The sequence below is a fragment of the Cydia strobilella genome, chromosome 26, assembly GCF_947568885.1.
Source record: "Cydia strobilella chromosome 26, ilCydStro3.1, whole genome shotgun sequence".
Classification (NCBI taxonomy): Eukaryota; Metazoa; Arthropoda; class Insecta; order Lepidoptera; family Tortricidae; genus Cydia; species Cydia strobilella.
In genome coordinates this window covers 5366791-5391871 of record NC_086066.1, presented here as the reverse complement: position 1 = coordinate 5391871, position 25081 = coordinate 5366791, and the positions used below count along the sequence as shown (strand labels likewise).

The window sequence follows — 25081 nt, the reverse complement described above, 5'->3', positions numbered from 1 at the left end:
ACTTGCATTTTCCTTATTGAATCAACATTAGAATGAGCTGTAGCTAATTAATACGCGTGGTGCACGTTCCAGTTCATGGGTTTTTCTTTGTCTTACGATCGCTCCAAGTTGATGCGTAGAAAGTAACTAGATTTAGTGGACTATGAGTATTTGCAATTAGCTCGATAACTAATTAATTTGTATTCTAATTATTAAATAATTTTACGGTTTAGATTCACTTGTTTTAGTCACTCGCGCGACATGTGTGTTGAGTGACCCAAACCCAAACACACCACTATGCCCGCCTACAACGATAGCGTACTCCCCCAACCAGCGACGCGTCGCGCGGCAGTACGCGATACACGATCGACCTAGGCTCTCCGAAACATCTCGCGTAAAGCAAGTGAGTCTGAACCGTAAAATTATTTATTGTTATATATATATAGTCCTCCTCATCGTTTTCGATGACAGTGGCTTTAAATAAACATTATGGACGTTGTCTAGCGTGAGCCCTAATGTGGCTGGCTAAGTGGCCATTCCGAACTTGCTCTTAAATATTTTATTGCACGCGTGACAACAAAGTTGGCCAGCTGCGTTGAACGTGTATCTACACGTAGGAGGGCTTGTGAGGCGGTTATCTTCAAATGTTTAATGTTAAGTATGTCTCACAACAGTTTAAATTCGATTATTCTAATTATCCTACATGGTATATACTAATATAAGTACTTCAGTGTAATTGTAAACTATTTTTAGGGTTCCTTACCCAAAGGGTCTAAACGGGACCCTATTACTAAGACTCCTCTGTCCGTCTGTCTGTCTGTCTGTCACCAGGCTCTATCTCATTAACCGTGATAGCTAGACAGTTGAAATTTTCACAGATGATGTATTTCTGTTGCCGCTATAACAACTAATACCAAAAACATAATAAAATTAATATTTAAGTGGGGCTCCCATACAACAAACGTGATTTTTTTGCGTAAGGGAACGGAACCCTTCGTGCGCGAGTCCGACTCGCACTTGGCCAGTTTTTTATCTTTTCCGAGTGTGATGAAAAACATTGTGTGTGCGGTAATTACGAACTCGTTTTAATTAAGCCCTCGCTTTCACACTCGTTCGTAAATTGTTGTTTACCGCCCTTAATACACATTGTACTTCATGAAGATTATAAAGGGACCACGCCAAAAACGCGTCTTAAGCGGGAAAGCGTATTTAGGTACTTACCGCGAAAAAAAATATGAAAACACGTTTCAAGATATTAAAGGAAATCGTGTTAAACGAGTTTAACACTTACCTGTTTTAAGTAAGTATACAGAAAAATAACTATCTAGACATGAATTTAGGCGAAGAAGCGGGCTGCATCTCATAAAGTCTCATATAGTTTAGTCGCAAATGATTGATGAAATTTAATTTACTTTATTGTCCCTATTATCAGGCAAAGAACTAAGGGCACATGGACCTTATAACTAGCTAACATATAAAAATATATATGAAAACTAAAACTAGAACACATTATTGGCGCGCGCGCCAGCGGAAGCGCCCTACTAGCGGTCGTCGCAGAACGAGTTGACTCTCCATTTATTTGTGAGGCACTGGTTGTCATTGCATGCACCAGTGTCTCAAAAATGGGTTAAATAATAAGTCTTGTATAGGTATTAATTAATTTATGAGGGACATGTAACTTATTTTTTACTCGACCATGACATTGCTATTGATGTATTTTAGTTATTCGTAGACGTTAATATTGTAGTTTTCCTTTTTAAGAGGCCGGTGTCGATTTTAGTCACAAAAATGTAAAATTGATAGATTTAGTCCGTGAAATTTTACACCTTTTGTTACCTAATTGAAATACCAAGTACTGGTTTCTATTAACACGTCTTCTTATCTTACTTTTTATCAGATCAGTTTTTTGAAAACAGACTCACTAAATTAGTAATGTTTGCTTTTCTGATGGCCGTTTAGGTAAACGCGCGTAAAGCACTGATTTTGTCGCTCTTATTTGTAAATTTCGTAAAGTTTGGACTGCTAAACATGGTAATTTTGTATTACACATATCCTGTACTTGACGTTTATCAGACTACATTTTTATTATTATGACTTTGAAGTAGTGTAAATGAAAGTTAGACGAAATCAATTTTCTCCAGAAATTACTTCAAAACAGACAATTTCTCTGAAAATCAACTTAATTTCATTTCAACGTAATTTTGATACTTAAACAATCTACAACATTTGCTGAAACTATACTTATACATCAATTTGTATAATTTACCACCATGATTTTTTCATGAAATTTTAAAAACTGCCCCTTCTCTTCATGCATTACCGGTGACGCACGCTCGCGACCTCATTATTAAAAGGCAAGATGAGAAGACGTGCTAATAGAAATCAATACTTGTTATTTAGATATTACGTAACAAAACGTGTATAATTTCAACGACTAAATCTATCAATTTTACATTTTTGCTCCAAATCGACTACGGCCTCTTAATATTATTGTACGTTCTGTAAGTTTGTCTATCTATCTAATTCGAATTTTCCACTCATTTACTCTAAGGTTAGCTGGAAGAAATCCCTTATAGGGATAAGCTCGCCTTTGTACCTAAATTTATATGAATTTCATGTTAACAATTTTTGTTTTGTACAATAAAGTGATTCACTGATTTAAACTTTCACGATTTTTACTAATTATTATTTATCTCCACGGGACTTAATCGCGTAAAATAGTTTTAAAATGTACCTCCGACGTTTCGAGGACGGCGTTGTCCCCGTGGTCTCGGAGAAGACTGGCTAAAGTTGACATCAACATCTTCTAGGCGCGCGAGTTTTTCGAACTACCCGCACTTGGTCTTGTTTATTAACTTGAACGTTTTGCGCACTAGGGATGCTACCGAATCGAATATTGTGAGTGTTGTGTGTCGACCCGGTAGCATCCCTAGTGCGCAAAACGTTCAAGTTAATAAACAAGACCAAGTGCGGGTAGTTCGAAAAACTCGCGCGCCTAGAAGATGTTGATGTCAACTTTAGCCAGTCTCCTCCGAGACCACGGGGACAACGCCGTCCTCGAAACGTCGGAGGTACATTTTAAAACTATTTTACGCGATTAAGTCCCGTGGAGATAAATAATAATGAATAAAGTGATTTACTACTACTACTACTAATACATTAGATTTAAATTTAGTTTTGTTTAGCTGGCGGCTTCCTCGCACAACATATCAGCATTGCGATACAACGAGGAAATGCCGCCAGCATCCTTGGTACAATGCCTCATAGGGCTTATTTTAGATTCAAGCTAGTTATTAATTTCGTTTACGTAGTACTACTGTATATATATTGTATGTAGATTAAATAAATTAAAATTGTTTACCTATTTCAGATACATACCTAAAAGGGTTTCTAATTAAGTTAGAGATAAGGGATATTTTGAAATTTTATATGAATCATATTTTATTTATTTCTTAACTTTTATTTTTTTATTTTTGACGTAAGTTAGTTAATATTTTAGTAATACATATTTTAATTTTTAAGTTTGTATTTTAATTTTAATATGTTTCAAAGCTTTTATGAGCCATGTTGATGCTTGAATTAAAAATGAATACAATACAATACAATTATGGCTGTGATGTGTTACGCGACCGGTGGGTGTATTCCCACTTGTCTCCGCCCCACGTGACCGCCGCTATACATGAGGCGGGGACACATTATCATCTGTGCTCGATGTACCAAACACCGGCCAAGAGCATCTCGGGCCATGCTCAGTGTAGGGTAGTTAGTAGTTACCCTTCGTTCACAATAGGCTACCTTGATCGGGGGCTATTAGTCATTAAAGAATCATAAAAAAAAAATATCCCCAATTTACGTGGAGGGGAGGTACCCGAAAAAAAAAAACACACTAACCTAGCTAACGTGCATTGCGTTACTCCCTTACTCCTTATCAGTTATTATAAGTGTTATTGTTATCTAAGCATATTCATTAGCATACGTAAGAGCGTTTTCACATTGTCCTCTGCGATATCGGATGTAGCTTAGGAAAATCCGCAATATCTGACCGTAGGGTGTACTAAGGCGCGCCGTCCCTTGCTCCCTACACCTACGCCAAGCATAGGTACGTCCCACATATACGCACACAAACTAAAAATATCGGTCTGACAGTTGACGGGGGTCCGACATGTCTAAAGTTATCGGAAGTGTCAATCCGATATCGGATGTCGGGTGGCCCCTATCGGAAAGACATGTTAGAGAGTGCCCTGTGGCATGAAGTCCGCCTTTTTGGGTTAACTGCATTATTTTTATACCATGCAGATTACTTAAATGAAAAAAGTAGTGGCTCTGTGAGCTATTTTGTTGAGTTGAGTATACGAACTCACAATGGTTTTATGTGCCATAGACCCTACGGGCACTTAAGTCCTTTATGCCATTTTCCACCATTATGAAAGTTTTCCAAAAAATTAAGCGCAAGAAAAAAAAAATTTCCCGGGAAAATTCAAATCATATGTAAGGTATACCTCGATAAGATCGGATATCTGATGGAGAATAAGATCGTATGATCGCAACATAAAAACACAAATCAAAAAATATTTCATAAATAATAATTTAATAATATTTTGATTTGTTCCCTAGTTGGGCTGAAACTTTTTTTTATTTAATAATCAGTAGCACATACATAACTATATATGTTTTGATGAAATTTATGATATCAGTTGTATTCAGTAAAAAAAAATTGCAAAATGTAAACCATTGTAAAATTACCTAATTTTTTACTTATTAAGCTTTGTTGAATAAGTCAAAACCTTGTTTTGTATTATACTTTAGAGTAATAAAGGGGTTTGTCGTTGATTTCGAAACCTAAAAAAAACACTATACTAAGTAACTTAAGTAAGTCAAACGAGGAATGAGGAGGAGGAATATAAAATACATACGAGTACATGTGCATTTACAAAACACGGCTAGGGGGAACGGGTATTAAACTTCAGTATTATTTCTTGAGAGTAAGTACTTTCAATTAACAATTTAGGTAAAAATATCGTTATTTATGAAATGGGAAGTTAATTATCAGAATCCACAACAAATCCATTTAAAACCAAAATTTTAATTGCTTATCGTCAAAAAATAAAATAAACGTACTTAGCAAGTACAGTGTTTTTTAGGACAACAACGACCCACTTCCAGAGCATGAGAAATGAAATACATATAAATCATAGAATATAATTTATTTAAAACAAACTACATATTTTTTTTAGGAAAAAATAGGTAACACTGAAATAAAGACACAAAAATAAGTAATTGAATTAACATAGATGAAGAAGAAACATCTTACTATACAATAAAAGTCACAAAAAGGTCGTAAAATAGTCACTGGGGTACAAAAGTAAAATGGCGGCTACGTAAGTAGTTTCCCCTTTTATTTTACCACGCTGACATAAGTCGCCCGACATTACAAAAAATTGTCAGTGTCAGGTTCCAACTTGAGTTGGTAAAATAGGCGCCAGGTCTACAAGTATCTGAAGAATGAGATAATCTGCCGATTGCAGCAAGGAACATAATAATGGCGACTGGATGAAATTGAGTTTAGACTGAAGGTTTCTTGAGGATTCTTGCAGTGGATGTCTTCTTCGATCCAGTTATTCCAGTTTAATGAATTTTTTTCGAAGTTTTTGGTGAATCTTGAAGGTTTTTGCTGACATTCGACTATTGTTCACACCAACAGTTGACATTCGCGGCGCTCCCGCAATGTCCTCCCTTATATCCACGACGCTTGCATTCACCATTGCAGTTCGATGTATAGTCCGCGGATCCCCAAACGCAGCTGCCAATATGCACATCAGCTGTCACCGCGTTCTGCGGCTGCGACACGATCACCATGAAAGCCATGCAGACTAACAGGCACATAGTCGATTTGGAAACCATTTTTGTTTTTGTCGAGTTTGGAACTGTTTGGATATGTATACCCGCTTGAGGTGGGAGTAGAACTGTGATTGCAGCTAGTTACTTTTCGTATATATAGGTACGGAACAATTGAAAAGCGTCTGTTTTCGACGCTGAAATTATTTGTGACATTGTTTTGTGTTATGAATCGTCATAACTGCGCATTTTCCTTATGGAAAAGTTTGAAACGTTTCGCGTTGTTTTTTTTAAGGTTGACGAACTTGACGGCACGTGTTAGGGATGGCGATGAAATATGACGACTTTGATGGATGGACTTTTGACAGTGAATTGACCCTTTTATACATATGAAGCTATACGTCTCGCTTGGAATGATGGTTCCTATGACAGTTCATTTTTAGGGTTCCGTACACAAAGGGTATACATGGGACCCTATTACTAAGACTCCACTGTCCGTCTTTCTGTCACCAAGAACCATGAAAGCTAGACAGTTGAAATTTTCACAGATGATGTATTTCTGTTGCCGCTATAACAACAAATACTAAAAAGTACGGAACCCTCGGTGGGCGAGTCCGACTGGTTTTTATATGAAGTTACTGTCACGTTGTAAAATGATTGTAAGTACATAGATATTTTTTGGAAGTTTAGCACATTAATTTATTTAGAAATGTTACAAAAACATACTTCTTTAATAATTTTGTTTAAATTAAGCCCAATCAAAACAAATTTGAAGGAACTGTCATACGGACAATCATTCGACGTGAGATGACCTTCTGTTCTGTCTGGACCTTGTGTGCCTTTTATTAGTTTCATATACTTATTTAAGGGTCAATTAATAACTGTTAAAATTGAATTTTTACAGAGCTCCGAATCAATAGGATTTTATTTAAGCCAGTCAAAACTTTTATTGGCCTCGGTTCTCCATACAAACGTAGTTCCGCTCTCATTTTAAAACGACTAGCTCGATTGCTCTGAAACTTTGTACTTACAATAGGATAAGGTATATCTAGGTCTGTGATTCGTTTATGTGGCTTCAGATACGATAGTAAGAAAAATACAGCGAATTTATGTTTTCATAAAAAGTTTGTTTTTGCTCTATTTCGTTTGTGTTATATACTAGAGCTATATAAACTAATTACAGACCTAGATATACCTCATGTCATTATATGTGCAAAGTTTCATTACAATCAAACACGTAGTTTTAAAATGACAACGAAACTCCTTTAGTATGGGAAGAAATTCGGCCGAGGGAAATGGTGTGTTGGGTAACATAAAACCCAATGGCCGGTGGGACCAAAGCCGCCGCACCGACCAGAAGGTCCACATTTGCCGGGACTTCACAAGCATCCAAAGCCACCACAACACCCCGCTCACCCAAGAATCCCACTCAGGCCTCTACTACTACTAGTGATGGGCGAGCGGTAACGTAATTTACTGAGAATATTTCCGCAATATTCTCCTGACGTGAAAAATAGGGAAATTTACATTTTTTTGATGATTATATTGCACTTTTCTTAGTGAGTAGAGCTGTCAAAAGAGACACTTAGTAATATTACAAATGGAAAATATAATACATACCTAAAAGGTTTTCTAAGTTAGGGATAGGAATATTTTGAAAAATTAAATTTAATATAAAAAATAACGTACACAAATTTGTGCCCCATCATTCAATAGGATTTTAAAAATGATTTAAAGTTGTTTAAGATCATTTTTTGCTTAAATAAATACTTTGAGAGATAATCGAACCGAAAATCTTAAGAGATTATGAACCTGAATCAACAGTTTCCTAGAGGTTTTCATTATTTTTCTAGCTAAACTTTCTTTATTTTGCTTTCTTATATTTGTATAAAATTTAAGAATCATAAAAAAATCTAAAGAAACGTGTGTACAAGAAGAGCGTATGTTCCAAAGAAACTTACGGCAATTACGCCCTTTTGACGGTACCAATAATGTACCAAAAAAAAATTAGTACTGTGGCCATTAGGTAACTAGGGATATTATGTGACCTAAACAATGAACTTTCGTAGAAACCAGTCTCATCGAGGGTACTAGTTGATGCGTCCACATGCAGTTATAATTTGATTTAACAAAAATAGCACTTAAATATATGGCAATCAAAAAATGCATTTTTTAAGCATAGTTTTGCGAGAAACAATATACAGAAATGTTATTTATAGACCATATTTCCATAATAAAACATAAATTACCAAGGAAATTTCCCTGCAATTTATGAGAATTTTACGGCAATTTATGGAAATTTACGAAAAATTCATGAAATTTCAAGTGGAATGATCCTGATTTTAACGTAAGGATAAGGAACCTTGTATTTCTAAAATATTTCATCATTAGAAAAAATCTAGTTTCTATACAAAAAACGCGCGCTTTTTGATAAATTGCCAGTTTTGGGAATGTTTCCGTAACATTACCGAGAATATTCTCTCAATCGGAAATATTCTCGGCAATTTCCCATCACTAGCCTCTACCGAGTAAGTATCTACAGACTAATACAAAATGTATTAACTAATAAAAAAAACAGATTTCGGTCCATACTATTATGTTAGTACTTAATGTTATCTTATACCGAGTACAGTGGCGAGCTGGCGAGTCATCCCTTGGTCGAGTGCTCAGTACTCGGTACTCGACCGAGGGCACTCTTTCGCGCCTGTACTCGGTAGGTGTGATAAAGGCCTAAAAGCAAACTAAAAAAACTAAATCTTATAATAACTAAAATACGTGAAAAATACGTGAGTGAAACCGCAAAATTAGCTTAAACTTATAATAACTATTTTATAAACTTGCTTCGTTTAAAATTACATTATTTGAATCACAAGCAATAGCCATCCTACCCGACTGCGCCAGTAAAAGGCATATAATGACTGATTCTGTTTCGTTGTTTAACGACAATGTTTTGTCTAAATTGATGATAACAAGAATATTGGAGTGCTAATGATATGTCATATGATATGATAAATTATCCTAAAGCTGACACATTTTTATTTTGCAGTTGTTGAGGGAATCAAGGATTTAACTTAAACTCTAAAGTACCTACTTATCAGTTTTAATATAATAAGTAAGAAAATATGACATTTTACTTTACAGTACCTATTGTATAAGAAAATACCTATTGTGTAAGAAAAGTACGATACATAGTTCTATGCTTTACAGTACACGATCTCATACACCTACACACACACATACACACTCACACACACACACACACACACACACACACACACACACACACACACACACACACACACACACACATTTAATGTAGATAAAATTGTATTAGCTTAAGTTTTCTTTCTGCTTTGTTAAACTAAAAACTACTTGTTGCTACGGAGGAGCGGGGCTTCCTGATACAGGTATAATATACTTAAAAGGAAGTCCCAACCTACTACCTTGTAATGTAACATTTTATTAATGAAATAAAATATTTTCATTTTCATTTTTTTTTTCAAGGATGCCGCCGAGGATATTATCAGCATGCTGTTCGGATTCAAAGGTACATGTTTATTATTTATTATTACTAACATTAGTGTAACATATTTTTGTGTCATGCTCATGAAAATCTATGAATGTTGAAAAGAATAATCAAAACCAGTTTTCTTCTTTTCCAGATGTTCAACAAGACATCGAGATCCTTTACGAGCTGACCGGACAGAGAGGTAAGTCACAACAACCTCCACGTTTTGTTCTCATTGTACGTCCGTTCCGAAGAACTTTTTGATCTGGTGCCATCGTCTCGTTTCTATCACCGAACCTCCCGCCAAAGGAGCAAAGCTCATCCTTACTTCTTAGACACATGGCACACCATGAATAAGCGGGCATCTCGCTCGTTTCTTCCCAGAACGTGCAGAATGTGGAATGAGTTGCCTCCTGAGGTGTTTCCTTTGTGCTACGACATGGGATTCTTCAAGAAGCGGGTATTTAGGGTTCTCAAGGGTCGGCAATGCTTAAGTGGCTCCTGTGATGTTGCTTACGTCCATGGGCGACGATGACTGCTTCCCATCAGGCGGCTCGTCTGCTCGTTTGATATCACATACAAAAAAAAGATTTCGATTTCCATGTATGATAGAGTAAGGCGGACTGCATCCATCACTGAATGATACAAATCAAAATCGAATACAAAAAGCAAAATCAAAATCGTTTATTGTCCAACACAGCCCACAAGTATAAAAAAAAAATAGTGACGCTCTTGATTGTTGAGCCATTTAGGGTTCTAGCTAAATTGGACAATCCATAGCGTAAGTATTGTACAACCAATTCGGCTAGGACCCTAAATGGCTTAACAATCGCGGAGCGTGATGGTACATACACCTACGGTCTTTTGTACATTTCGTGCGGTCGATTTGCACGTTTTTCACATAAATCCTGTTTAAATAATCTTAGTAATAAAAACCAACTTTGCTGTTAACAATTTTTTTAATAAGATGTCTTTTGGCATAAATAAATACACATATTACACATAGTACAGGAGTACGTACTTACGGAATCCTGAATTACAGATTTTTTAAATATGCTTTTTAATTTTATATGAAATATCAACATAATTGAGGCATCTACTTTGATACATACCAACATGTATTGTATTGATAATTAAAAAAAAATTGCGTTTGTATATCAAAGTCAAAGGAGAATAAATATATTTTTCTCAAAAATGGACGGCAAAGTCGACGTTGCCGGTTAAAAAGTAGGTCGCGAAGTGCGTAGTTTATGGTCTGTCAAAAAATTAAAAAGTTAAAAACATTGCAGTCTCGATTTCGGGACTACAATGTTGCATACAAATTCCATTATTTGTCGAGTTCCAAACTTTTTAAAAGTTGAAGTGGCCATATCAAATGAAGGCATAGGTCCATTAAACAGCCAAACAGATGATCAGTACTTATTATTATAATGTTGGTACCTCGACTATTTAGGCGTCTCAAATAGGTTGGCGTATTTTCAGCAGAAAAATACACTTCCATTTTAAATTAAAAAAATAAAACGGCGGCAAAGCAAATCTTTTTACTTTTTTCTGTGAAAATATATACATAACAATGTTGCTTCTGTAAAATATTTCTATTATATTTGCATTTATTGCGCCATTTTTGAGAAAAGCACTATATATGACTCGGCTGGAAGGCTACTTGCTGGCTTCGCATTCAATTAAACGGACTCCCAAGGTCGTCCGTTTAAAACAAATCCTCAGCCAGCAAGTTGCTACTTCCGAGCCTCGACAATAATGTACTATTATTTTAATGACATTTTGTAAAAGACGTGTATGTAAGCAAAATATTCCTTAAAAGATAAATTCAACGTATTTTTGGGCTAACCTGTCCTACCTAACCTAATGTCCAGTCAATATACAATAATCTTGGAGTCTATTATAAAGATTTCAATTATTTTGTAAACAATTTTCGTTTATTTCAGACGACATAAGAAAAACTAGATTTAAAAATGCTCGTAAACAAGTGCCCAATAATTTTCTATTACCGACATGTTTAACATGTAAACACATAAATAACGTTAATTAAAGCAAATTCGCTATTTTTTTTTTAATTTTATAATTATAATTATAACTGTAATTGTATGTCACAATATGGGACCTGTCCTGAAATAAATACTATTCATTCATTAATTCATTTATACAGTCGTTATGTTCCAAAGCGCGTCCCTGCGCGTGCGCGCAGCTGGACAAATATTATCGTAAATGACAAATTATATCGTGCATTTATACTCGCAAAAGCGCCATTGTTGGAATGGTAGGTCAATAGGCGGGGATCTGAAGAGAAAAACAGAAGTATATTTTTAGAGTTATGTTATAGATAAACACTCGTGTGACTGCCATGCATAGGTGCATGCCAACTTATTTATTTATAATTATATGTATGACTTTTATTTGGAAATTTTGTGACATTATTTAAAGACTACTAATTAAATTTAATTGACATACATTACAAACATATAATCACGCCTATTTTTGTTTTTAATATTTGATAATGGTTATAATCTTATATGTGAAATGTGTGACATGTTAATAAATTAAATGATTACCTATATAATTAAATAAATTTAATAAGATGTAAAAAAAACACTATTAACTTCATCATTATCATCATCATCTTTATCATTATTAACTTCATTTTAATTTAATTGAATTGAATTTTATATGAATGTTTTGATTAATTACTATTTGTACCTTAATATGTAAATTTAATGTTAGTGTGTAAGATATTTGCTATGCCCTACCAGGGTATCAGTGCCTATTACTGCAAATACCATCTATGTAAAGTAATGTAATGTAATGTATATGATTATGCAAATATAAATAAATACAAATACAAATATAATAACATATCATGCCTAATAGTTTTTGCAAAAAAGCCAAAGATGTTTTTTTTTTCAAAAAACTTCTCTTATGAAAGATACGTAAATGCCGCATTATGCGTGGTGTGACACTCACTTGGCTGGTTTTGTTACTTTGTATTCACGGCGATCTATAAGGAAAATGTCTCAATAGATTCATAACAACGTGACTGATTTTATTTTTTAGAATTTTCCTCAATTATATATATTTATCGGAGTATAATCACTAATGGGCAGTATATAATTGATAACAAGAAATACAGGTCAAATGTCGCCTTAAAGGTGAATATGGTCAAATGTCGCCTTGGAGATTGCTGAGATTAGTACCAATCATGTAGTACCAAAAACCGGCCAAGATCATCTCAGGCCATTGCTCAGTGTAGGGTGGTTAGTAGTTACTCTTCGTTTACAATAGGCTATTAGTAATTTAAGAATCATAAAAAAAAATCCCCACTTTACGTCTAGGGGATACCATTCCTAAAAAAAAATGTTAACTAGTTTTTATTACCACTTTGTCGGCATGACTAACTTATGTAACCCTGCCAAATTTCGGCTTTCTAGCACTAACGATCATGAAGCAATGCAGATGACAGGCAGACGGACCACGGAACCCTAAAAAACAGTATCGTAATAATGCATATTTGCTACTAGGTACCTAATGTACCTATGCTTGAACACACTAACCTAGCTAACGTGCATTGTGCTGCTCCTTATCAGTTATTATAAGTGTTATTGTTATCTAAGCATATTCATTAGCATACGTAAGAGCGTTTTCACATTGTCCTATCAGATATCGGATGTAGGAAATTAGGAATATCCGCAATGTCCGACCGTTGGGTGTACTGAGGCACGCCGTCTCTACGCCTACGCCAAGCATAGCACATATACGCACACAAACAAAAAATATCGGTCTAACAGTTGACGGGGGTCCGACATGTCTAAAGTTATCGGAAGTGTCAATCCGATATCGGATGTCGGGTGGCACCAATCTGAAAGATATGTTAGAGAGTGCCCTCTGTGGCATGAAGTCCGCCTTTTTGGGTTAACTTTATTTTTTATACCATGCAGATTACTTAAATGAAAAAACTATCACAGCGAACTCACAATGGTCTTAATATGTGCCATAGACCCTACGGGCACTTAGTCCTTTATACCACTTTCCACCATTATGAACGTTTTCCAAAAAAATAAGCAACAGAAAAATTATATCTAACTATCGAGCCTGCTCAGAAAATTTCTCGGGAATCGGTTGAGATATATGACCTGCAACGGAAAACATCCGGACACACGTAAGCATTTTTGCCCAATCTGAAACGGAAACCTTCGCTGACGCTCGGTCAATAAATACAGGAATAAAAACTTATCTTATAATAAAAACATATGTTAAACTTTTCTTCTATCCGACATCCGATGTCGGATCGGACAATATGAAAATGCTCTAATAAACACACCACACAAAAGCTATTTACGACAATATTTAGTTCATTCAAAGACATTATAGACATGTAAATACATAACACAGACTGATTGTTGTAATGAGTATGCGCAGAAGACACGAATAGCAATGTGCTAAAGAGAATTAATTTCCCAGGAAAATTCAAATCATATGTAAGGTATACCCCGGTAAGATCGGATATCTGATGGAGGATAAGATCGGTACGATCACAATTGCTACAAAAGTAGTAGTTATTTTAGAACACAAAATTTCCGAATTTTTTCAACGTATGCAAGTTATTCTCCTGGCTTGATTTTGCCGATTGTAAATGTGATTTAATATGTCTTTAAAACGCGAAAGTTTTAAATATTATATCCTTGTTTTAGAGTTCGAATTAGCAGTCGGTTTGGCGTCTTGAAATAACTATAATATATATAAATAAATATTCAACTTTGTGTAGATTACTCATAAACTTGTCTATTTAAGGGCATTAAGATTAAGTGAATTAATGATAAAAGTTTGTTTTCTTTTTTATCATTTGCAATAAACTAAGGTAACATTTAGTGAGAAATGAGTAATATATATTTTTGTGACGTCCTTCCAACTCGCCGAAAAACACCTTAGCAATACATTTTGCCATCCAGGTGCAGCCATTCGACCCCCCATAGCCATGCGCGCGGCAGCACTCGTTCTTTTGAGGGTCGCTCCTGCCGCAGACTTCGTTGCACGGAGCTACGTTGATCTGGCCTGCACCCACCATGCTCACCATGGCCAGGGCTACTACCACCAGGATGAGGATCGTTATCGATGGCATCTTGAAGCGAATTTCTTGACGATGATTATACCTATAGTGGTTTGGAGGCTGGCCTTTTTAGGGTTCCCTTCCTCAAAAGGAAAAACCGGAACCCTTATAGGATCACTGATGCGTCTGTCTGTCTGTCTCTCTGTCTGTCCGTCGACCGTCTGTCACAGCCTATTAAACTACTAGACCAATTAAGTTGAAATTTGGTACACATATGTAAGTTTGTAACCCAAAGCTAGATGAACATGTAACGCAAACAAATGAATTTTAAACATAGAGGCCACTTTTGGGGAGTATTAAAGATTTTTTTAAATATATGTGTTACATATCATATGAAAGAGCTCACTTTAAGAATCTCAATTATATATTTTTTATAATTTAAGAAAAGACGTACAAAGCGCTGCGAAAGTATACTCCCTTTTGCTGTACACACATGATAGTTACTAATAGCGTTTAGCCTATTCTGACAGAACTACGGAACCCTACACTGAGCATGGCCCGACATGCTCTTGGCCAATTTTTATTTTTAGTTTTAATCGTCTGTCGATACATGGCAGTAAATTTACAGTGACTACAAAATTTAATTTACAGTACCCCTGTATCCCATAATATTCTCTTTGATAGTAGTGTGACTACATATAAAAACACAAATCAAAAAATATTTCATAAATAATAATTAAAAAATAATTTGATTTGTTCCCTAGTTGGGCCGAAACTTTTTTTATTTAATAATCAGTAGCACATAACTATATATATTATGATGAAATTTATGAAATCGGTTGTTTTCAGTAAAAAAAATTGCAAAATGTAACATACCTAATTTTTAACTAATGAAGCAACAACCTTTATAAGTCAAAATCTTGTTTTAAGGGTTTGTCGTTGATTTCGAAACCTAAAAAAAAACACTATACTAAGTAACTTAAGTGAGTCAAACGAGGAAAATAAAATACCTACATGTGCATTTTCAAAACACGGCTAAGTATAAAACTTCAGTATTATTTTTTGAGAGTAAGTACTTTCAATTAACAATTTAGGTAAAATAAAAGTATCGTTATTTATGGAATGGGAAGTTAATTATCAGAATGGAAATGGCACAACAAATTCATTTAAAACCAAAATTTTAATTGTTTAACGTCAAAAAATAAAAAACGTACTTAGCAAGTACAGTGTTTTTTCTAGGGCAACAACGACCCACTTTCAAATAATAAAATGAAACACATGATGTATCATAAATCATTAAATATCATGTAATTAAAACAAACTATTTTTTTTAGGAAAAAATAGGTAACACTGTGATGAAATACTGTGATGAAAGTAATTCGAATGAAATAAAGACACGAAAATAAGTAATTGAATTAACATAGATAACGAAGAAATCTTACTATACAATAAAAATCACAAAAAAGGTCGTAAAATAGTCACTGCTGTACAAAAGTAAAATGGCGGCTACGTATGTAGTTTCCCGTTTGATTTTACAACGCCGACATATATACTCGTATGTCGCCCGACATTATAGAAAATTGTCAGTGTTAGTATCAGGTTCCCACTTGAGTTAATAAAATAGGCACCAGGTCTAAAAGTATCTGAAGAATGAGATAATGTGCCGATTGCAGCAAGGAACATAATAATGGCGACTGGATGAAATTGAGTTTAGGCTGAAGGTTTCTTGGGGATTCTTGCAGTGGATGTCTTCTTGAATCCGGTTATTCCAGTTGCATGGATTTTGGTCGAAGTTTTTGGTCAATCTTGAAGGTTTTTGCCGACACTTGGCTATTGTTCACACCAACAGTTGACATTCGCGAAGCTCCCGCAATGTCCTCCCCTATGTCCACGACGCTTGCATTCAGCATTGCAGTTCGAGGTATAGTCCGTGGCTCCCCAAACGCAGCTGCCAATATGCACATCAGCTGTCACCGCGTTCTGCGGCAGCGACACGATCACCATGAAAGCCACGCACACTAACAGGCACATAGTCGATTTGGAAACCATTTTTGTTTGTTTAGTGTGTTGTGGTGGCTTGAGATGTGAATTGCGTTCTGTGATCAAAACAAGTTGCAGCTCTTTTATACAGCTTGATAAGGAAACAGGTTTCTCCAGAATCATGAAACTTGCATTTTCCTCGTTGAATCAACATTAGAATGCGCTTATGGTATTAGTGCGCTGCATGTATCAGTTAACAAGGTGGGTTTTCTTTATTTTTAAGGTCTTTCCCGGCTTGACGCGTAGAACTAGATTTTCCACTATGAGATTAATTAGTAATGGCAATAATGGGCAGAAAAAATTGATAACAAGAAATACAGGTCAAATGTCGCCTTAAAGGTGAATTAATTTGGACATATGTCGCCTTGAGGATAACGGAGATTGCTGAGATTAGTACCAAAAACCGGCCAAGAGCATGTCGGGCCATGCTCAGAGTAGGGTACCGTAGTTAGTAGTTATCCTTCTTTCACAATAGGCTGCCTAGATCAGGGGCTAGTAAGAAATGTAAGAATCATAAAAAAATCGGACAAGTGCGAGTCGGACTCGCCCACCGAGGGTTCCGTACTTTTTAGTATTTGTTGTTGTAGCGGCAACAGAAATACATCATCTGTGAAAATTCAACTGTATAGATGGAATTCAACGGTTCATGAGATACAGCCTGGTGACAGACAGACGGACAGCAGAGTCTTAGTAATAGGGTCACGTTTTTACCCTTTGGGTACGGAACCCTAAAAACATCCCCAATTTACGTGTAGGGGAGGTACCCTAAAATTTTTACCACTGTCGGCATGATTCACTTATGTTACCATGCTAAATTTCAGCTTTCTAGCACTAACGATCATGGAGCGGACAGACAGACGGACATGGCGAAACTATAAAACCTTTATAACCTACTGACCAGGGAACCCTAAAAAACGTATCATAATTTAATGTTTTGCAAAATCTTTATTTGCTACTAATGTACCTATGCTTTGCATTGTGTTGCTCCTTATCAGTATGTGTTATCTAAGCATATTCATTAGGATGCGATATCGGATGTAGGAATATCGACCGAACACCGATGCTGCCTTTCCACTGCGCGATTCGCCACACGACTGAGCGCGCTGGTGTAACTAAATGCGATTTCCAATGTATCGGCCCCATTCGTAGTGCTCGTAATGCCGGTCTTTACGAAGTAATATATATGTTTATGATCATTGGTATTTTTGGGACGAAGATGTGGATAATTTGCATTTGTACCGCTGGTCGAAGTCTGCGTTGCGGATTTCTTACATATATCTAGATTATTTTTTAAGATTTTGGTTTTGTCGGGTATGGATAAATGATTTTTTATTGTTATGACAGATAGATAGATAAAACTTTAGTCAACCACAACTTACATGCTTTGTGCAAACTCAGCATAAATACTGCGGAGACCGCAGCGCTGATCTAACGTCAGAACCTTAAATAAACCTACAGTAATGAACGATCAGTGCTAGTCAATATATATTGTATATATGTATACATATATATATATACAATATATGTATGTCATCATCATCATTCGCTTGTCCTTGTCCCATTCACTTGGGGTCGGCGCAGTATGTCTTTTTCTTCCATACCTCTCATCATCTCATCATTCACTTGCGTTAGTTTCATATCATCTTTCACACAGTCCATCCACCTTTTCCTCGGTTTTCCTCTCCTCGTACCTCCCTCCACATTCATAACCAAACCAATCCATGTAATACCAATATATGTATGTATTTATTTATATATATTTAATGTAAGTAGGTACTATAAATATTTGCAAAATGGTGAAATGATGATTGTTAGTAAAGTAAATTGTTCAACGGAAGAGACATTTTATTATGTGGAGTATAGAAACAGCTTAAAGTTGGACCAAGCTAACTATGCACAGACTTCTCAGTGCCTAAAAGTTGTAAAAGTGGAAATATGACGTTTACAGTGTCACATTTACACCCTGTCACTTCAAAATCTGACATTTTAGCTTAGGATCTAATAGCAATACATTTTGCCATCCAGCGTGCAGCCATTCGACCCCCTATACCCATGCGCGCGGCAGTACACTTTCTTCTCAGGGTCGATCCTGCCGCAGACTTCGTTGCAGGGAGTTACGTTTTAAGTCACGTTGATCTGGCCTGCGTCCACCATGCTCACCATGGCCAGGGCTAGAACCACCAGAATGAGGATTGCTTCGATGCCATCTTGAAGCGGATTTCTTGACGATGATTATAGTTGTGTGGAGACGACTGAGACGATGGCCTTTTTATACAGGACGAACATGTTTGGGTTTTTTTGGCAAATTGTGACTCCAGAATATCCTGGCTCTGAGATTTGTAACAATTGGCGTTGCTGCAAGGCTAGTCAGTATATCTCGAAGTGGTTGATAAGATAAATGTTTTTAAATTACGATTCATTACAGGCCCAGACGATTTATGTATTGCTGTTTAGACAGCAGGTTTGGTGACTGTGGAGGCCGATGCATGAGCGGCACGACCTCCCACATTTTTGGCAGAGAAAGCTCATGCCACCTGAGGTTGCAGTCCCGGTTTGCTTTCTACGACACCTTTTGCTATCTAACGCATTAAACCAGGCTTGGTCGCATAGCCTTCTCCCCTTCACAACACGCTTGCGCCATCCATCACGGTCTTCAGCTAAGGTTTCCCAGGCATGGTGGTCGATTTCAAATGCTGACATGTCTCGCTTGACACAGTCTTACAAAATTACGAAATACACCTTACCTTACGAAATATTTATGTTTAAAAAATTACGATTAATTGTGTCATATTTATTGGATCTATTTTCCTTATTTTGTTCTAAGTGAACATGATTCGATGTTTCGTAAATTTATGTAAATGTGTCCTGGGATTATCTGCAAACATTTGTAAGGAAAATAACAAAACTGAGCATTCATTAACAAACCCACAGATAAAAATTTCCGAAATTTCTGGAACCTTGCAAGTTTCCACTTAGAAAGTTTCACATTCAGATTAGGGATTAAATACTCAATAAAGTTCTTAAATGTTGACGACTGCTAAATTAAAAATTTCATTCGTCATTTATTGGCGTCTCTTTCAAGTGTCATAGATGAAGATGAAGTTATGCAGGTACAAAAAGTTCTGGCAATAAACGTGCAAAAAAAAACGGAACCATTTTATGGGGACTGCAATTTTTTTTTGGCAGACTGCTCAGCTATCTGTACCATCTGGTACCATCACAGTTTTTTACGATGTATTTAATTTTTTATTCAGTCGAAATCGCCCTTGATCCATTTTTACTTTATGTTGTTATGCACTAACCCCCTTAAATTCATAAAACTTTACGGGCCTGATTTTGTTAAATTATGCTTTACCAATTTCTTACAAATGCATAAGTCAAAATGCATAATTCAGGCCAGTAACGCGTTTATGAATAACGCCATAAGTATATATATATTTTTATCTATCTTTAATTGTTATTAACGATTGAAATCGATAATTCATATAGATACTTTCAAATTAAATGCTTTAATGTTTAGGTTTACATAAATTTAATTAAGGAAACTGTAAGTACAAAATTACTAACTACCCTTGTACCTAATGTTACATATACGACACTGTTTGTTTCTTAATAAATAAAATAAAAAATAAATGAATTATCATGAAGACTTTATTAGATTCGTATGTTTATCCGTTATTTAAAGAGATACAAAAAATTACGTTTCTGGTATAACAGCACTTCTCAATTTATTTTAAGGTCTACGTTATCTCTAAAGGAAAAATAAACGGTGCCCTTATAGAATCACTTGTGCGTCGGTTTGACCGTTTGTGTGTGTGTCTGTCAAGGCAAATTCACTGCGAAACTACTGGACCGATTATGTTGAAATTGTGTACACACATGTGTACACAATAAAGGGGCCCACTGACCAGCAGTCCGCCGGACGATATCGGCCTGTCAGTTGTTCGGAACTGTCAAATTTTTGTTCTAACTGACAGGCCGATATCGTCCGGCGGACTGATAGTCAGTGGGCCCCTTAAGTCGTTGACCCAAGGACAAGTGATGTAAAATCTGTTTCGATTGTGTTGACTTAGATGTCTAGGTATTTCATTGGAAACTTAAAACGAGATCAAATTGTCAAAAAGGTTCCTGACAAAGGGATTCGTTTTATAAATAAGTATTTGTCACAGACGTAAATACTTACATAGCAAACAAGGAAAACTTTTCCGCAATAACAACGTTCCGATAAGATTTTACTCTTTCCACTACTATGTATGACAAAACAACAAGGAAGGGTAAAGATTTAAGCCGTTTGACCGATATGGTCCGATCCTAAGCACGCGAGGCCGAAGGCCGAGCTGCGGGAGGTTAGACTCGCACGCGGACCATTTCTTGCTAACAAAAGTCAAACTGCACCTCCTCTCCCCTTTGGAAAAGATACTTCGTCTCAACAAAGACAACAGCACAAACAACAGCACCAACAACAAACGGTATTCATATTAACGGCACCAATCATTAGACAATTAAAAGAAAATTTGGAATAAAATTGAAATTTGGAATTTAATTTTAAAATTTGAATGTCCTATTCGTCTTCTATGTTTTTGATGTGTTTAATATTAAATAAAAAACCCGCCAAGTGCGAGTCGTCCTCGCGCACGAAGGGTTCCGTACCATTACGCAAAAAAACGGCAAAAAAATCACGTTTGTTGTATGGGAGCCCCACTTAAATATTTATTTTATTCTGTTTCTAGTATTTGTTGTTATAGCGGCCATTCCTATATGACAAATCGTAAAGGGTACGTAGTCTGTACGACGTAGTAGGTGACCGAAGTAGTTTTTTTATACTACTTCAAACAAGCATACTGCCCGCCTGATGGTAAGCAGTCTCCATAGCCTATGTACGCCTGCAACTCCACAGGTTAAATTACAAGTCATCATCTATGTCACTGGTCGGTTGCTCTGACTTACTCATCTCGTAAGGTTAACACAAACCACTTGTGTTTGTCCTGTAGACGAAACAAAACTCTTAACGTCAAACTATACCTCAAACTACAAAGCTGATGTTTCGTTGTTTCTGTAGGTACAGCCGCTATCAGATATATCGGAGCGGCCGACGTGCTCACAAATATCTGAAAACGCTTTATTGTCAAGGCGGTTGCGTGTTCAGATATATTTGAACAGATCGGCCGCTCCCATATATCTGATGGGGACTGTACCTATAGGCCTACCTTTTAACCAACTCTTAACTGAGGCGGTTGATAAGATATTAAGCTCAGTTATGGACTGGCTGAAGGCTTGGCTGCATAAAGCTGATTTGTATTATGTAAAGTCACACGAACCGCCGCCGCCGCCATACAATCGTAGCTACGCTCTCATTTTAAAACCCCATTCTGAATTAACATGACATAAACATTCCAGTAACATATATATTTTCACCTCAGCAGCTCGAACAAGTCTTCTTTCGTCAGAATCAGAATCAGAAACATTTATTGTTCAAACTGTGTAGGTACAAGAAGTATAGCTAGGTAATTTTTTTTATGGGTATCAACAGTTTTACCCTTTTCGGGCATACAATTTATTTTATCTTAAACTAAGTAATCTTAAACTAAATTTTAATATACATTTAGGTTTACAGAGTTATAAAATTCTTTTAGGTTATAGAAGACTCTGTCTATTAAAAAGTTTTTTAAGCATCTTTTAAAAGTATTTCCTTCGACGCTTTTTATTTCATTAGGCAGATGATTAAAGACATTAATAGCGGATATGAATGTGCTTTTTTTATATATCAAAGTGCTAACTCTCGGAAGTACCATATTATATTTATATTGCGATCTAATATTATCTTTGCATGAGCGCTTTGTGAAATGTTCAGGGTGATTTTTTACAAATAGACTTAATTCTAATATATAAATGGTAAGTGGCCGGTAAGTGTCAAAAAGCGCTTTTCCCTAAACACGTCACGTAGCGATTCATCTGTGTACATTCCGAAAACAGTTCTTAAACATCTTTTCTGCAATATGAATGTTTTTTCAACATCAACAGAATTGCCCCAAAAAATTATTCCGTACGTAAGTACCCTGAAAAAGAAAGAGAAAGTTCTACTTCCCTCGACCTCGACTTTCCTCACTCTAGGGAGTGAAACAAAGTAGCTTTTTAATTTAGTGAAGGCCATGAACTGCCACTTAATATGTTCTCACTACTGAGGTGAAAAATTATGTGTGCAACACGAGAGCACAGTTATTTTACATTTCGTGTTTATGAGTCCCTCGCTACGCTCAAGATTCTAACTTAGAATCTTTCGCTTTTTCGGGACTCAAAATAAACACTCGCAAGAAAAACCAACAAGAGAGTTGTTGCACAAATAAGTTTAGTATTAGTTTTTGTTTGTGTGGGCGGAAACATGGCCGACCTAAATTTACTTGGCGCCGTTCTTTGGAGCAAGAGCTTGGTGTATTGGGGATGGGGTGGGCGGCGGTTCCCAAAGCTGCCCAGGCCCCGTAGCCAACATGCCAATTGCCAATCGCTAACGCTACGTAGTGAACGAAACGCAACTGTCACTGTCACACTCATAGATATCTATATTCCTATGGTCACACTAATATGGAAGAGTGTTAGAGAGACACAAAGCGATTCGATGGCGATTGTCACTTTTGCTAGGCCGGCAGGACCGGAGTCAGTGGAAGAATATGATTCGAGCCCTACACCCCAGTTTCCTACACTAGTTTTTGTTGCTAGAAATTGTAGTACAAAGAAATTAAAACAAGTAGAAGTTATATCAAACCTCACACACAAGTATCATGCAGGTCAAGTATCAAGTAACATGTCATTTTAAAATGAGAGCTTAACTTCTATTGTAACTGAAACTAAGAAAAATCCGTAACCAATAAATCATAAAAAGCCATTTTATTAATCGTAAAATATACTTGTATTTTACTTATGCAAATTGTTATCGTATCGCTTTTGACGTTACAATTTTACGAATAACAGTTTGAAAATAATTTACGTCATTTCAGTGCAATGTTATTTACTTATTAAGTTACTCAAAACATAATTCTATAAACTTTCTTTGTAAAATCTTTAATTATAGTTTACGGAACTAACCTTTTGACCTGAAAGCTGACATTCCAATGTCAACTGCATCTGTATTACTGTTGCGGCATTACTGCTGCCAAACGCATATGGCATACCTGGATTGTCTCATCTATAGCTAGTTAGTTACAACGCAGCTCTAAAGATGTTTTACCTAGGTTATATAACCTTGTGTTTATTGCAAACCAAATTGGAGACCACAGCACAGATTCCAATGACACCAACGCCAGAGCCACTAGAAATAACAAATGGCGATCTATGGACAGAAGATACAGTTTTTCCAAAAGATGGACCAGTCTTCATCCACGGATTACAGGAAACTAACCAGCATCTAACAAGAAAAGCATCAAATCAAGAAGATAAAGAAATAAATATCGAGCGAAGATTCGGCCCGCTAGTAGATATCCCTGTAATCGAGCCTAAAGCATATCTTGATGCATATTCTCTACCATTAGGTCCACAAAGCCAAGGTATCAGTGAGCTCAAATATAAACAAGATTTTGCACAAAACTTTGATGTAGCTTATACGGCAACTCAAGGAAGAATAATTGAAAAGGCAGAAGAAAACGAGGATGTAGAAATTATTAGTAGAGGAGAAGATGCATTACGTCGAGATAATGCACAAACCACTATGACAGTGGGCGTTTACGCCTTTTATTTAAATAAAACACAAACCCATTCCACAATTCCTTTTATGTATCCAGACACTCAAACGCGTTCCACAATGCCTTTTATATATTCAGACGCTCGAACGCGTTCCACAATGCCTTTTATATATTCAGACAATCAATCGCGTTCCACAATGCCTTTTATATATTCAGACACTCAAACACGCTCCACAATGCCTTTTATATACTCAGACACTCAAACGCGTTCCACAATGCCCTTCCCATCTTCAGAAAAGACTATTACAAAAACTAACGTTAATAAGAAAATGTACTCCGCAACAGAAAGAAACATATTACGAAATATGCCAATCCAAAGAGGAAATGACCATTTCATAAATGTATATAATTACATGCAAAACCATCATGTTACATCTCCTGACGGCAAAGATGTCAAAAGGATGAAAAGACCGCTGAAATATAGTTTAAATCCCAGAGCATTTGATAACACACGCCACTTTATAATGGGTCAAGATCGGAAATATTTTAATTACGGAGCATCCGAAACACCAGCTGAAAGTTACGACCGACCTCAGATAAAAACAGATTTTCTAAAGATAATTCAAAGATTCCATGCCACTCAGAAAAGTCAATCAGGGTTCATGAAAGAAGAAATTAAAAGATTTTCTGGACCTACAACTAAATCATTAAAAAAATCGGGTATTGAAAGATTCAAGGAACCTTTACAAAAAATTGCTTCTATGAAAGCCAGCTTTTATAATGGCGAAGATAATCCTTTTAAAAAAGAAATAGAATTAGTAAACAATGAAGGAATATTTAATGAACCATATTCAACATCAACAGAAAAGGTAAACGAAAATAAACTTTTCAAAAATGCAGGTTTGTTCAGATCAAACGTAGGCCGCGATTTCCCAAAAGTTGATAGATTACATAACACTGATGTTACTCAAACGGAATCGTATTCAT

General features: G+C 36.1%; 1 protein-coding gene across 1 annotated transcript in view; it reads left to right on the top strand.

The window, feature by feature from the left end:
- The window catches only part of LOC134753264 (ATP-dependent RNA helicase abstrakt), a 180327-nt gene that overhangs the window by 65076 nt on the left and 90170 nt on the right, over positions 1–25081 (top strand). The window lies entirely within an intron of this gene.